At 36.9% G+C, this 17135-nt stretch overlaps 1 long non-coding RNA gene across 1 annotated transcript; it reads right to left on the bottom strand.

Annotated features, from left to right (window-relative positions):
- Positions 1 to 1913: 1913 nt before the first annotated feature.
- On the bottom strand, positions 1914 to 2736 carry LOC112196550. The gene is made up of 4 exons (XR_002935260.2): positions 2548 to 2736; positions 2420 to 2449; positions 2236 to 2342; positions 1914 to 2140 (listed from the first exon to the last, which is right to left on the bottom strand). It is a non-coding gene; the product is annotated as an uncharacterized LOC112196550 (long non-coding RNA).
- Positions 2737 to 17135: the final 14399 nt, after the last annotated feature.

Below are 17135 nucleotides of genomic sequence, written 5' to 3'. Positions count from 1 at the left end.
GATTATGAAGATTTTACTTGGCCTCAAATATAAGCCCTAGCTGCCCTACCGACAAATTATGCATTAATACGTAATTAGAATATGCTTCTAAGAAATTTGAGACGGCACAAGAGGGATTGAAAGTGGGAAATTCTGATGCCGGTCAGAATTGATGCTTGATACTTCAAAAAATAATAATAATAATGAACCATTTTTTTTATATTTTAAGATTGTGAACCAATATGTTTTTATACAATAATATTACTATGTTCGTATTATGGTTTCTTATTCTTTTTTTTTTTATCTAGATCAGTTATGAAATGTTAGATTAACAAAGCTTTATTTGTAATAGATCTTTGTGGCTATCAACTTGAAAAGGTGAGCACAAACTTGTTATCTCTGATTTTTTATGGCCTAACCACCAATTCGTATAGGGTCAAACCCTAAAAATTCTATGGCAAAAGAAAAGAAAAGAAAATAAATAAAACCCTAAAAAGAATAAGCATGTTTTACAACACTTTTTCTGCCTTTTTACTGTATAGTACAGTAAATTTGATTCGGCGAGTACTTTAGGGTCCATTCTTATCGTGTAACGAATGTCTTGAAGTGTGCCAGGTGTTGCTATACTTTGTTTCAACTTTGAACTTTAAACTTTGGAAGGTCCCTCTTCAAGATCAAGACGCACTCTTGTTCCATACAAACAAGGAGTGGATCATAATCCATACAACTTTGCAGTTCAATTTTACACGTTGCGGTTGCCCGGCATTGTTTCCAGCTAGTGCCTTTCCATAACCGTCCTTTTTAATCTTTCTTTATTTTTAATAATATTTCTTTCCAAGAGGCTGATGGGAGTGCCCATTAATTACATCTGAGGCCAGATTTTCCCTCAAGTTAATTACAATTAAGAAAGAAAGCTGTGGCTTTAATTAATCTGAGAAATGCGAGTTGCCAGCACAGGCTGCACAGCAGTCTAACTTATCGCAAAATGCAATATGATCTCACTGATGAAGTCAATTTTGTTCAAACTCTCCATTTCGGAACCAACGGAGGCGAAGACTTTAGTCTCAAAAGCTTGTTGCATGCATTTGATGGATGAAAAAGTCGATTGCTTTGTTGAAAATTATTTCAGCCCTCCCTACTCCCTAGCTATATGTACAAAACAAGTTTGGTGAAAAAGCACATCTAAGGGTTGTGCACTTTGGAAAATCCGTAGGGTCGCCTATAAATTACATTATGGGTCCTTACATTTTGGAAATCCGTATTATAATATCTCAAAGTACTGCAGGGTTGCCATGGCAATATAAACAAAAAGATATTTATATATATATATATATATATTTATATACATATACAAAGCTGTTCGAGAGCGGACGTCCGCAACCCAGAAAAAATGCGGACGTCGCTCCTCCGACCTCGATCGAGCGGTGACGGCGCGGCTTGCCAGAGGGACGCTGGGGGTCGTGCGGAGGGGTCTGCGGTCCGGTGGAGTCGCCAGCGACGGTTCTGCGGTGCTGCACAGAATCTGCAACTGTAGGTGAGGTGGCTGCCCAGAAACCGGCAACCCCAACCTCCTCCAACCTCGAACGCCGCCCAGAAGAGGTCTGGGACACCTCCAGCCATTCCCGCTCCCCCGCCGCCGCCTGCTGCATCGACGTCCGCACTCACTACTAGCAAAAAGAGCTATACACACTGATTAAAATCAGTGGGTATAACTGCTAATAGCTACTGAAATCTGTATGGGAAGCCCAATAGCTACCCTACACTCACAGATGTTATGTCTGTTCTATACTTCTATTTGATGGGGTGGTCTTTGGTCTTCCCCCACTGATAGAAAAATCAGTGTGAGTATTTTAGTGGGACCCATCTCTATACCAATATACCATTAAAAATATTTAGTAATTAGTATCGGTGTGAGTGCGAACCGATGAATAATTTTAACATTTTTGTTTTTCTTAATTTACATGATGCATTATTAAAGATTAATGAATATAATCGCATTTAGTGATTATAATTTCCTGTGTCAAATCCCTTACGATAATATTATCTTTTAGTCATAATTTCTAGATCTGATCAAATCTGTTCTTCAGCAAGCATCATCCACTTCATTGTCATCAAATCTCATATCCATTGGAAATAGTCAAAACTCCTACACTGGAGATCTCTGTGAAGGAATAGGGAAGAAAGCAAAATTATGGATCGAAGTAAAGAATTAAAATTGATATTAAGAGAAAGAATATTTATGTATAGAAATCTTACATGTGCAATTAGAAATCATCCAAGCGAACCGCATAATTTCTTCATGGTTCTTCAAGTAGATTTGCTAGTAGAGATCGATCGATCTGAATCTGGTGTTTCTTTCATTCCTACAAGTAAACAACAATAGTAAGAAGTTAGCAAATAAATATCAATTCAAAATGAGGGGATGAATTTGCGCCTTTACCTGGAGATCTGGAATCGATGGACGACGAGCCTGAAAACCACACTTAAACAGATGAGATTGTGCCTCACCCGATTAACCACATGCAAGAAAGAAATAGCAAAGTAAAAAAATTGAAAACTTTATCTTACCATTTGGTATGATGATTGTCGCTGTGCGCTGGATTTATGTTGGGCTGCGGTGGACTGGTTTTTTCCAGAGAAAGAGAGATATGTTCGATAAATGAGAAGATAAGCAGCAACTTAGACCAAAACAACAACTCATTTAAGAGTCTGGAAAAAGCTATCCGAAGGAAGAGAGAGGTAGTGGTTCTTGCAACCTCTACTTATTAAACTAATATAAAGATGGGAAGATTGTCAGTCATGCACATTTTCTAAGAACTCTAATATAAATTAATACATAACGCAATTTTGGTAGTGTGAGGTAATTAATAATGTCCGGCTTTAGGGTAATTAACAATTATTATTAGGGTTCATACCGATAGCTGTAGGTATTAATAACAATAATGCAAATAGATATATGTGCGTATGATTGGTTGCTGATTATTTTAATTCTCAATCCACACTGATTTCCGTGTGAGATGCAAAAATTAATTTTTTTTTTGTCACATCCATCTGTTAATCAAATATTGACACAGATATTTGTGAGAAAAGTAGCAATTGGTAATACTGATATCAGTGTCATTTCCACATTCACAAGGACAACAGTGTGAAAAATCAGTCGTAATAGATGACTGCGTGAATAAAAATTATTTTGCAAATTAAAATTTTGTTACTACTAACTGATATCTGTGTATAAAATAACTCACACAGATGTCAGTATAGATTAAATATTTAATACATACGGATATATGTGAGAAAATCTAGCTACACTGATTTCAGTGAGTAATAGTATGAGCATGTGCTTATGTAGGACCCAATCATTCAGTTCACACAGATATCTGTATCTATAAACTAAAATCCACTGATTTTTTATCAGTGTGAAAGTCAGTATGTATAAAATCTGTGTGTATTGCTCATTTTGCTAGTAGTGACTTTAGCGAAAGTGCGGACGTCCGCTCTTGATCGGGCCTACACACACACACACACGGAGCCGTTCAGAAGAGGACATCCGTACATATGAAAAAGTGCGGACGTCCCTCCTCAGACCTCGATCAGGCCGCGATGGCGGCGCTGCGGTTGCCAATGCCAAACCATGCCTCAATGTCAAGAGAGGCTTGCCCCTAGAGTCGTCGATGAAGTGTTCGAAGTCGACCTTGATGGGCTTCCATGGTTTTAGGCGAGTTCGCCACGCACACTTTCGATTCTGATCAGCCGAGCCTTCGCCTTGATGGTGACGTCATCCGGGATGTCCAGCGTGTTTTTGAAACTTATTGACATGAGTTTTTAGTCGGCACAAGTTTTCTTTTAGTATTTAAATATGAGACTTTTCATCTAATATTACGGAAGAAGATATTGCCGCTATCATACTAGTAGTTAGAAGAAGATATCGGCTATCATACTAATAGCTGATTAGTTAAAAAATTTATATTAATTTATGAGTTATCTCACTTGCATCTATTTTCTTTGCTAGGATGGTTAAGCAAGACAACCGAAGAACATGAATTTTTCATGAACTTACATATTTTTAATCACCGCAGGTACAAACTTCACAATTTGCATTGATTCAATGAGAAATTAGCTATTGATAAGCAATTAATTGGGTTAATACGAATACACCTCTCTTAAGCGGTAATGTACCTACATACATGTGCAAACAAAATAAGGAGACCAGGTTTCTAGGTATTTAATTATATCAACCATTCACTAATTAATATTGTAAAACTATATCTGCCACCGAAATATATTCCCACGTTTACTAATGGATGTACGTACGTGTCATTCTCTAATTTCATTCGTGTTTAAAGAACAAAGGACCAAATCAGTGTGATATGTGTCGAAACCCTTTTTGACGGAAGAAAAGTATACAAGTTATAAAGGAGCTAGCTATAGATAAGTGATAAGATTAATTAGAGAGCATAGATGTTAAGGAAATTAGCGACAAGGTTAGTTAGCCTTTTCTTATTGAGGTGATCGAAGTTTCTCCCAAAGACTGGCGTACACGGAATCATGTCACCTGCCAAATGCATATATAATTTGGTGCGAAATTAATTTGGTTGAGGACCATGAAAGTGGTCGATCATCGATTGAGGATACATAGTCGGGACTCGGGTAGGATACTGAAGGTGGTTTATACATATATATTAATAAAAACATGCACAATTTGGAGTCGATGATTGAAGAAATTAATTACGTGCATGCATACCACTACTTCGTACTAATGCATTGTGCCAATCGCTGCAATAAATGACCATAGTTCCTGTTAATAAGGATAAATCTGAGCCATGCATATCCATAAATATAGGATCTATTTTGGATAGATTCGTATTAACTATATCTTATTTGCATAAATATAATTTTTCAATTTATTAATTTGAATCGTTACATGTAATTTAAAAGATTTTATTTGTTACTTTCACAAAATAAGCTCAATTGTGATCGCTTACTTCTTCTATAAAAGGATGGCTTAATATATAACTGTTATTATGATGAGATAACACTAAAGTAATGAGAAATATATAACGGTGCGTTTGGATGATAAAATTATAAAATCTGTAGGAATTTATAAATGATGGAATTTTTAACTCCATCAATCTAAAATTCCATTAATTGCAATTTCTATTGTTTGGTTGCATCTATTTAGGATTTGAAATGTGTAATAAATTAAGAAAGTTTAAAACAAATAAAAAGATAAAATAGAAAAAAAAAATCTTGTTTTGGAAATAAAAATTGAATACTGCAAAAGAATTCGTAAAGGGTGTGGCTATTGCCACCCTATTATTTTCTTTGTTCACCTTACTTGCTCATTACACCCTACATTTTAATTTCAATTATTAAAATTACTTATCTAACCCATTTCTCTTTCCAAGAGTATCCTTATATGACATATCCGATTAAAAAAAAATTTAAGGAAAATCTCTTATTTAATTTATACCAATAAAAACACTCAAATATATTCAAGTTTTCTAATTAATTTTTTTGTTTGTTTCGATGTTCGTCTATTTTAATCCATGTCAAAGGTTAGTAAGTTAACAACTATGAGCAATGAAAAAAAGATTGATTTTTTTTTTCGTGTTTTAAATTTTACTTTCACTGTTCACAAAGAGTATTGCAAAGATTTTGATAAAGTTAACATTAATAGTCTTGTGAATTGAATAACGAATTAACGATGAGGATGCAACAAAAAAAACACAAAAAAAAGGTTATAAATTCAAATTTGGGTGGAGGAATGAAGTAGTTTTTGTATTTAATTAATTGGTTATCTATTTATTTTTCTTACAGATTTGAATTTTAGAAAATTAGTGTACTTATTAGTCATTTTGTGCTTAGGTAATATAGTCTTTCAATAATTCAAATATTTATAGGGTGAACAAAAAAAATAGTAGGGTGGCAATAGCCGCACCCATTCGTAAATAACACCTATTTTGGTGGAAATTGAATTGAGTATTTTAAATAACGAATTCCTTCGTTTTTTTCCACAAATAAATTTAAAATTACCAATCTGATAATGCCAAACGAAGGAGTTGACTTTTATGAATTATGAAATCCTCACCTTCAATTCTATTCCATCATTTTTTTCCCTCATCCAAACACACTCTAAGAGAATTTAGACGAGTATATTTAAATTGATTTAAATATGAGTATAATCATTCCCCCGATCATTCCTGGTCCATATATATACCAATATATTTGTATGTCACTCGCTATTTTTTTTTTTTTGAGGAGAATAGTCAACCACTTGATTAATAATAATCATAAGCAAAATTACAACTTATAGATGTAGAAACTACATCAAAATATAAAATAACAAGAACAATACTAGATGCAACGTACAATGCAACGGAAATAAAACCTAACAAGGGCATTAAGGGATGCAATTAAGCATTTGATGAAGCACCGGATGTAATCCGGGCTATGTAAAACGGTACCAATAGTATGGCCGACCATACTTCCACTCAAAAATATACGTCGAATAGAGGGTAACCTTCTATCAAGGTAACCGGCGGTAGTGTGACCGACCTTACCCACTCCACACAAATTAATACGTCGAGTAGAGAGCAATCTTCTACCTAGGTAGCCAAAATTCCAAATCCAGAGTATAGCAGAAAGAGGAATCCGTAAGAAGTCTCCTGGATCCCAAATACGATTCCAAATAGAAGACAGAACCCAATCAAAGGCCCATCTTGAAAAGCCCAAACCAAGAGGAGCCCAGGTCCATATCCATAGTTGGGCACCCAAAATCTCTCTGGGCACCCAAACATGCCTTGTACGCGACCCCAGCCGCTGCGCCGCCGATCCTCGCCGGAGGTACCTCGTCCCGGACCTGTTCGCACTAATCAAGGCGTTGCCGCCTGCCTCACCACTCTTGTGGCGGTGCCCATTGATGACCGGAAAGCTTCTGCACCAGACCCAAGCCCCGCTGGTCAGATCTGGAGAAAAGCAATCGCCAAAGCCAAACGCCCACTCCGGCCACCGATATGTCATCGTCCCATCATCAGTGATCATGGTCAAGCAACCGTACTCCGTACGCCGCACCACCGCCGGACCAAATCTATCCAAGAGACCCACTTTCAGCCTTGCCCGGCTCGGTCGAAGACGATTCACAGCCGGTGCCATTCCACCCTAGCAAGGTGGCACAACCCCTCCTTTTTCCCCACCAACCACGATCAGATAGAGGCTGGGACCAGAAAGACGTTGCCGGGAAGCATCATTGCTGCAACTGGTAAGCACGCACGATGGAAATCGTGCGCCAAGGTAACGGCGCTGAGAACAGTGCCGGAAATTTGCTCCATCGACGATGGAGGAAGGTACAGAGAGGCCACGAGCGGCGCTCTCCCAACCCTAGCAGAGCGCTAGGTATTTTTATCAGGTGAGTCTGTTTTTGGTTTAACTTGAAAGTTGAAACATTTGACATTTTAGATGAGTAATGAGAGAAATGTATGTCACTCGCTATTGAATTAACTCTTATTGTTCAATAATGTATATGAGAATATAAGTAGTTGAATATATACAATAACTTGAATCTTGGACATTTGATACACGTACATTGCAAAGATAAGAACCAGCCAGCTAGCAAATCGATCGTACGTCTTGTCGATCCCAAGTGCTTTAGGAATACATCTATCATAGATAAAGAAGCTTTCCTTGCAGAATGAGTAGCGTAGGGACCTTCAGCAACATATGCATGCATGAACGTTAGAAATGCTCTCCATCTTTTGGTGAACTTCGATCAAAATTATTAGACGTCAGTGCAGCTGGCTTAGCTTGCCTGCTACACTAAAGTGAAGCATCCACCTATATCATGTTGGGGATGAAGTTTACACGATCTCAGTGCCTGCCTTAGCTTTGCTTGTAGTAGTAGTAGTAGTAGTCTAATTCCCTGGATCTATCAATCTATTGGCTCTTAATTTGTTCATGCTAGCTGCAAGTTTAAAAGGCTTGTGTCCATCATGTTCGTCTTGGTTGCCCTAGCTATAGGGTTTTCCTTCTAAGATTGGTCTAAAAGTACATTACGTAAATTATTGCTCTCCATTTGAGTGATAGTGGGGTTTCAAATAAGTTGAGTTACTTTTGTTTGATATGTTCTTCAAGAAATAATAGATTTCCATTTTCCAATAAGGATTCATCATTAGTTTGAATCAGTCTCTTCACGACTTTTATATCTTTTTCAAATTCATATGCGACCATATGTGATGATGTTTGCGTATGATATTCACTTTTCTTTGGCTCGGTTTTTTATCCCACTCATATATTGTTTTTCCTCAAATTGGTTAATCTCGTAAAATACATTGTTTTATGTAATCGCCGACCATTAATTTCGATCATGTTTTTATATTGGATGGAGTTAGAAAATTATTTACGTGCATACACTAAGCTAGCTAGCTTGGACATGACCGACAAAAGGAAGTAAATGTTTAATTGGTACTCATATATCTGCATTGCCGATCAGTATAAGAGCAAGTCCACCGTTTAACCGGCCAAATCCATCAAAGCATGGATTTGGTGAGATGGTGAATGGCCAACCCCAAAATCTCTCTTCCACCAACACAAGCTTGACCAGGAAAAGGATGAATTTTCTTGACCGAAGTCAAGAAAAAAGACAAGAGGATGACATTTTCCTTGACCCAGCCAAGGCCTGTGCAAGCTCGGCTCACACCCAAACATGGGTGACGTCTGCGGAGAGAGAAGAGAAACAGATGCCCTGATGAAGCTAACCCAGAGACCCAATCAGTCAACAATCGATCGAATTCAAAAAATAAACTTAGCAAGACATAGAGCAAGCAGAGAGAATCAATTTTCGTACCTCATGTACCCTTGAAGATCGCCTGAAATTGCAAGAACTTCGCCGGAAAATCCGTAACTTCTAGTCGTCGATTCTTTGTTCACCGTCGATGCATGTACTCCGAGAAAGTAGGGACGTAGGCGACAGCGAGACGAACCTGTTGCCGGTGGTTTGCCGTGGAGAGGTGGTCGGACGGAGGATTTCTGTCCGGATCGTGGCTTCGGGTCGTTGAGGAGCAGAAACGGGTCGAGAGCTCTGATCATCTCTGGAATGATCTGGGACGGTGATTCGATCTAAGGGCTATTTATAGCCTGAGTTTCATTTCAGACGAACGGTGCTGATCAAGTGGTGGACTTTTTAACGGTCCAGATCATGCCAGAGCATTTCTTTTTATTTAAAATGAATTTCCATAATTCCTAAACTTCTGAAATTCAAAATAAATAGTTCTGGTGTTAGAAAAATTCCCCGAAAATTCTCACAGACTCGTAACGTTGCGTACTTTATTATAAACTCCAAACAAACTTTGGAGATTCCACCTTGTGAAAAATCCCAATACTTATTTCCGAAGGCCCTAATAATTAGTTAATTACCGAGAGCGTCAAATTGTTCCAAGCGATCTCACCTTATCTCGATAAATTTTTCCGGGGCTCACAGGTGTCTTCACTTATTTCAAGATTAATTGTCAGTAACTGTAGGTGGCTCATAATTTGTCCACTGAAAATATTAGAAAAATAGTAAATTGCATAATTATGACATTAATTATCCATAAATCTCCATTATTATCATCTATTTACATAAAATATATTTTAATTTTAAAATAAAATAAAAAATAATAATTCAATGAACAGTTAAAAGTTAAAACACTCAATGAAGAGTGAAAATGAACAGTTAAGAATAAATTAACAGTGAAAAATGAACAGTATTGACTAGTCAAGAAAAAAAACATGTGGAAACCCATGTCCAATGACAGTAAACAGTTACTTGACTGATCGACGTCTTGACTTTTCGACCTTAGCATTTCTTGATTATGAGTGAACTTGCTCTAACTATATCATGAAGTTAAATTGATGAGACAACTAACAAAATTTGTGGGTACGCTGTACCAGTATATGTGCATGCATGTGGTAAATTCGTGGATATATGGTACCCTTACCCCATGATTTTTCTTATGTACGTGTGGCCTGATCGGTCGCGGCGTTACTTGTGGAAAAGAAAATGTCTCACATTTCAGTTAAGAGAGCTGGATATATACCCTACCAAATGCTTCGTCTTGTCCGAACAGCTCCAGGGACACAGAGAAAAAGAAGAAGCTAGCATTCATGCATCTTGTAAATGCTCTTTTGGTTTATTAGTCAGTGCTTTGAACTACCAAGCTTGCTACAGTCAACTGAAGCACCAATAATTAATTTCATGTTTATAACCTTAGTTTATGCTATAGTACGCGGGTCGACATTTAGTGTGATATAGATTTTAACAATTAGCTATCCAGTAATGAACAGAACTATATGATGCATTTGGCTGTTAACTCGAGGAAAGAAGCTAATATAGCCATGAACTTCATGCAAGTGAAAGTATATATTATCGATCTTCAAATTAAGTCCAAACTGGCTGGCGTATATGGAACATCAATAATTAAGTCAGTTTCTCTTCCTACTTAATTTGCTCAAGATCGATCAATTAGATTTCGACACTTAAAATTACCTTCTATAGTTTGGCCGAAAGAGCATGCATGCTGTAATCGAATTGAATATAATGGTATTAGTTAATACAACACATGTCATTAGCCAGATTAAAAGAACCATTACCACTAAAGCTAGATTTGTTGGTGTTTGACTAATTTAAGGATAATATTAATATGGTGCAATTGATGGTTGGCCTTAAGTCTAAGGTGATATTATTTGTTATTAATCTAGCTACAACCAAACGAACTTTGCCATTCCTACTACCCCAATTCTAGCTACTAGAGAACTAAATACGTACGTATCCTTGTAGTACTTTTTTCTCTGTCAGATGTCCTTGTGATATACAAAACTTCTAATCCAAAGCTTAATAAAAATTTCATGATAGGAAAAAAGATATATATTTTTTTGTATCTGATCCGGTTCCGCTCACTTATATTCTTAATCTACGTAACATTTTAAAAATAATTAAAATCTATCCTTAAACACTATGATAAAAACCATGGCGACATGCATGCACGTTTTAGTATTTCTCTTAAAATATGCAATGAAATGCAAGTGGAACTATATAGTGTGTGTATAAAGTGGTGTATTGGATATATTTATCTATACTATTATTAAGAGAAGAGAGCTTGCTCTCCAAAATTGAAATTTTTTACCAAAATATCCCTCAAATATTAGAAAACATTTGAACTCAAATATTTGAGAAAGACAAAATGGTCAATTCACAAATAAAAGAAAAATAAAAGAAAAAAAAAATGTTTGCAGCAATTTTCTCCACATTCTGTGGAATAACTTCCCATGTAAATATCCACACCCATAGGGTGTGTTTGGAGTCTAGTATTATTATTAAGAAAAGAGAGATTGCTCTCTAAAATTGATTTTTTTTTACCAATTTAACCTTTATATATTAAAAAACTATGAAATATAATTAATCAATAATGATAATATAGTAAATTGTAATATAGAAAACAAAAGAATAATTAAAAAAATTGAAAATGTGGCAGTTGTATGAGAAGTTTTTCCACTATCTTTAACTTATCTCCACACACATAGTGAGTGGATCTTGCTAGTATTAAATAATAACTAGTCTTCTTCATACATGCTACTGCATGTGTAATACTTTTTTTTTTTTAAGAAAATTAAAAAAATAAATGAAATAACTCAAACAGTTATTGCAGAGAGAAAATAGTGGGAGAAAAAAGTGGGGGTTGTGGGATAATTTCTTTTTAATTTTTGTAATTAAAATCTATTTTGTAATTGTCATATTTACCCTTGTGATTTTATTTATTCATAAATTTTTTAATTTTTCAGGTTAAATTTGTCAAAAATTTTGATTTTGGCTAACAAAACATCATCTCTTAATAATAATATCGATAACAGTCAACAAGTATGTGGAAGGTGTACCTTGATTGACGTGCATAGGGAAATTGGTTAGAAGGAGGTACCACACATAGAGCTGGCATTTTCAATAAATCTATGGTATGTTTACTTACTTGGAATAGAAAATAATTATGAATCGGAGACAAGTGGAATGAGAGAAGAAATGAATCGGTATTGATTCCGAATGAATGATTCATAAACCCATCTCCCCCCTTAGTAATCGAATTCCCGAGTATTCAGGAATCGATTCCTGATAAATAGGTGGGACCTACACCAATTCCTATTTCTTCATGTGTTAGTAAACACATGAATTCTTTTACTTGGAATCATTCTGATTCCTTTATGTGTTAGTAAACACAGGGGTGTTTTTACTCCGTAATCATTCCATTACATTCCAAGTAAGTAAACGTGCCCCTAATTTCCTAGCTCTATAGTTCTACGGCGATGTATTGGAGGCCGGTTTGACTGTATAATTAAGAATGAAAGAAATTGCTGTTTTGATGATTTTGTGTTCACTATGCGAGTTTGGGTTAATACATAGCTAGTGCTGTTCTTTTTTTTTTTTTTTTTTTTTTTTTTGGGAAATGTAGAAGGTTTGAAGTTGAAATTTCATTGTTTTTCCTAGAAAGAAACTGGCTATCGACCAAGTATATCATTATCTCATCACACTTTCACTAACAAGCAAAGAATTTTCATTACCAGTGACCATGTAATTTATCAGGTGGTTTCTGTGGCCTAGGTCACTGCATATCTTGATTTTAATTATGATAATTATAACTAATTTAGATATGTTAATAGGACAATCGGTCGCATTTAGGGTTTTTTCAGTATTTGGGTTAATCGATGGAATCACGACAAAAGCTAAAATTCTAAATGGGGTATGATTGGGATGACGCACAAAATTAAGTGCTTATTAACATCAAAGGAGTCTTCCTCAAATGATGGTTAAATAATGAGCAAATTAGGTATTAGATTGTTAAGATTGGCAACTAACAATATCTAGAATCACACGTACCCATATGCATTTGGTGGCCGGCCGTCCAAACAAATATCATTTTCTGTCTGGAATCTAAGTTTAAAACAAAAACACTCTCATATATAATGGGGGGGAATAGTGATATTCAAGGTTGACATGGATCTCACTTGCAGGAAAAAAACTAATATTACTAATATTGGAGCAATACTGTAGAAATTCCAAATTAGCGAACATCAAATTTGTTATCTAGTCATCCTTGTAATAGTAGATTGAGCACTGAATTTTTAACTTGAGTTTTTTACCTCCAACAAATATAATGAGTACGTATATTTTGTTTCATTTGGTAAATAATTTTGAAACCATAATAATAAACAAAAACATGCATAATTACAAATGTCACTGTCCCTTCTATTACATCAACTTGCGTTGGGGAAGCATTTTATGGCCTTCTCAAGATCGCACTTGAAGATTTTTCAAGAGGCCATTGGCATATAGCATTCACTAACCAGCAGACAGAAGACCATTTTACTTTGACTTCAATCAATTAATCCAGTCTTAGCTGTTGGAGATATAATATATATGTCGTACGTCTCCATGATCGATCAAATTGGCAATGTGGCGGTACTTAGTGGACAAGGGCTTCATTACTACTGCACTGTCCAAATGAGGGTCAATGCATATCATCATTGTTAATAGTGGTTTCGAACCATATTTTCAAAACATGGAGTACAAAATTTGAAGAAAACGAATTTGATGGCATCTATTATGGCAATGGGGTTAGTTAGCTGGCCATTACGATCCTAGACGTACGTATGGTACATTATCTTTGGTTGCATTTTCTGTATGTGCTTGTGAAACTCTAGCACTTTTGAAAATGGTGTAATTTCACTTCAAATATGGACAAGGACATTGGACTTCATTTTACCCCGATTGCAATTATTCCCTACATATACGTCTAAATAGTTCTCACTAATATATCGTGCCTTCAAATTATAATTGTGAACGGCAAAAAAAGAAAATTGACTAAAATGTTGTTTTTCAGTATTTTAAATCTTTTTTTTTTTAATCGAAGGAGGTCAGCCAGTTTTATAATTCAGCAAGTAGTACCAGAAACGACACACTCCTGAGGGGCCGACAGAAAGAGCCGTCCTTGAGGGCATACAAATGACCTATTCTAAACTAGGCCTGGGCATTTTAGCTTGAAAACCCGGACCGAACCGATCCTGGCCTTCAGGTCTGGGCTGGGCTTTGAGGAAAAAAATATAGAAAAAATCAAAACCTGGACCATTTGCATTTAAACGGGCCGGTCCCAGGCCCAGACATTCATAAGCCCCAAAGCCCGAAGAAAGGTTCGAAGAAATATAACCCTATATTCCTAAGTATATTGTCTTCAGTGTGTTGAGTAAGACCCTTACTTTAGTCTACATTCAAAAATTCGCAGCCTTGTTCTGCAACCCCGACCCTTTCCTAAACTGGCAATCTGGCATAGTGCCATATGCAGCCTTCGTTTCAGAAACCTAGCATCCTAGCAGCTCGAACCCAACAATCGATTCCTAGATTTTCCCTTAGCCCTCAAGCACAAAGTCCTAACATTCGTGATTTCGAAACCTTCAGTTTTCCCGATTTCCAGAAACCCATCAATCAATAGCATCTGTAGCCTTCGGGTTCTTCAATTCTTGGCCTTCTTCGATTACTAACTCGATTCCTTAGCCCTCAATCCATTCATAGCTTACCCGATTTCGAATTCGAATAAGTACCTAGCTTTCCAGATTTTCTGATTTCCAGAAACCCAGAATTCCCTAGCCTTCAATCCCTTCTGGCCTTCTTCAATTACTAACTCAATAACTCGGGTCTTTGGCAATGGAACCCGAAGTAGCTGCAGTTTGTGGGGACGAGTTGGTGGTGGCTTCCAGCATGTCTGAGGGCGGTGATCATAGTGAACCGGCAGGTGGTGCGACTGGCATTATTGTTGTTTTTTTTTCCTTCTTCTCTACTTTAATCAGTTTCAAGGAATTGTTGTTAAAATTTCTGCAACTTTCATTGGTTTTGCAATTTTGATATATGTTGGAAACTTAGGTATTACTGGAAACTTAGATATTGCTGGAAGGGCTAAATATTGTTTAGTACTCTGTGGTTTGGGTCGAACATCAATTCAGTCCCTCGACTTTCAATTTCATAAAAAATACCCCCACACTAACCATTTCTCGTCCAATTGATCATTCCATCGTGATTCCGTTATATTCAACCGTTAAGTGCCATGTCAGCATTTCCAACTCAGTAAAAGTGGGTCCCAAATGGAAGGAAAATTCCAAAAATAACCCTGACTCCATTCCAACCCGTAACACAACCCCAAATCCCATTTAGCTTAATTTTTCCCTCCAAAGAAAACCTAAATAGCTATATCTTCCCGCCTAAAGTAATCAGTTTACAGAATTGCACATTTGCCTCAAAGTAATAACATTGACCTGTAAATGTTCCAAAGTAACAACATAAACTTTAAAGTTTCTGCACATGTTTTCTAAAGCACATGCACTATTTGTTTTATAATTACATGTACTATCTGTAGAAAGATATTATACTAAAAGAAAGGATAAGAATCAATGAATCATGCCGTCTCCTAAAAGCATAAGAATCATGCTTATAATCTACTATAATTAATTGCACAAATATAACAAAAAAAAAGTTCTAAAAATGTGCTTTAATAATTCAAAGTATAGCTATCTAGATTAGTCTTCAAGAGAAGACAAAATAGAGGCAACAGTGCATAAAGCACTTTTTTTTTTGGCAAAGAGCAATCTACTAACATTAAAGTGAAGAAATGTTACAGAACCCATAAACTGGGTTGGAACAACAAACAAACAGGAACAAGAAAGAACAAAGCAACATAAAGCAAACCCAGACTACAACACAAACACAAAAACAGAGATAAAGACAACAACAACAACAAGGACTCAAACCAGGAGAGCCTAATCCATCCCAAACCCAATCTAGCCAAGCGATAGCGCCACCACGAACATAATTCGCACCAATTTTGAAGAACATCATCGGGCCAGAGTTGAAAAGCTTGGAAAGAGCCAACAACGAACTCGAACAAGAGCACCGGAACATCCCAATTCCAAACACACAAGGAGCCACAAATCTCAGATCATCTCCGAAACAGAGAACATCTTCCATCGCCAAAGTAGAAATCATAAGAGCCGAAGCAAGACAAAAAGTAAACAGATCCACAAAGGGATCTACCGGACGACCACCCAAATGATGAACAATCCTGTGTTGCACAATTGGGATCCAACCCAAAGGATGAACAATCACTGTAATGTAAAACCCAAGACACAAACTCACCGTAATAAGGGATTTCATCTCCATCCTTCGTTTTTCTGGGTATCCAAACATCGAGCACGTTGTTGGGCATGTCTAGATCTTCTCCATCTTTCAATTAGTCTTCTCCTTATCAATCTTTTGGGTGTCGCTTTCAATTATATCAGCCTTCTCCTTCTTCGCGCATTTGATTCCTTAAATTTTCTCACGATTCGTTGCTTTCTCCACACTGGTCTGATTTGGAACTGTGTTAGGGGTGTTGATCGCGTAATGGGGAGCTGTAATGGAATTTGAGGTTGTGTTACGGGTTGGAATGGAGTCAGGGTTATTTTTGCAATTTTCCTTCCATGTGGGACCCACTTTTACTGAGTTGGAAATGCTGACATGGCACTTAACGGTTGACGTAAGGATCAATTGGACGAGAAATGGTTAGTGTGGTGGTGTTTTTGATGAAATTGAAAGTCGAAGGACTAAATTGATGTTCGACCCAAACCACAAGTACTAAACAATATTTAAGTGAAAACTTAGGTATATGGTAAATAAATATAACAACCGAGCAAACTAGATTTTGTGACCCAAATGAAATTAAACAATATTTGGATTAGAGGATGACAAATCATCCTCCACACCCCTAACTAAGGAGGCCCAGGACCCAAAATTTAGAGTCCAACCCACCCAAGCCTAGCCCACAGACCCGAATGAAGCCCAGTGGATCCAAGTAGTAATTACTAAGGGCACCCCGCCCTGCTTCAGTTCACCTATGACATCGACCTGCTCCACCCCGCCGCAGCAGTCTCCTCCGCCGAGAGAGCACGTCCAGTTGACGACACTGCCTGTATACGAAGATCGAAAGCCACCACAACCACCAGCATCATTGTCCTTCAACCTCAACCCACCGTCGAAGTTCGTACCCAGCGTCACCTGTGAAAGAGCTAACGCAGCGGAGCCGCTCCCCTTCACATCCCGCCCAGTATGAGAATCC

This window comes from Rosa chinensis, chromosome 4, assembly GCF_002994745.2.
Source record: "Rosa chinensis cultivar Old Blush chromosome 4, RchiOBHm-V2, whole genome shotgun sequence".
Lineage (NCBI taxonomy): Eukaryota > Viridiplantae > Streptophyta > Magnoliopsida > Rosales > Rosaceae > Rosa > Rosa chinensis.
The sequence above is the reverse complement of the archived record's forward strand: the minus strand, read 5'-3'. Positions and strand labels throughout refer to the sequence as shown.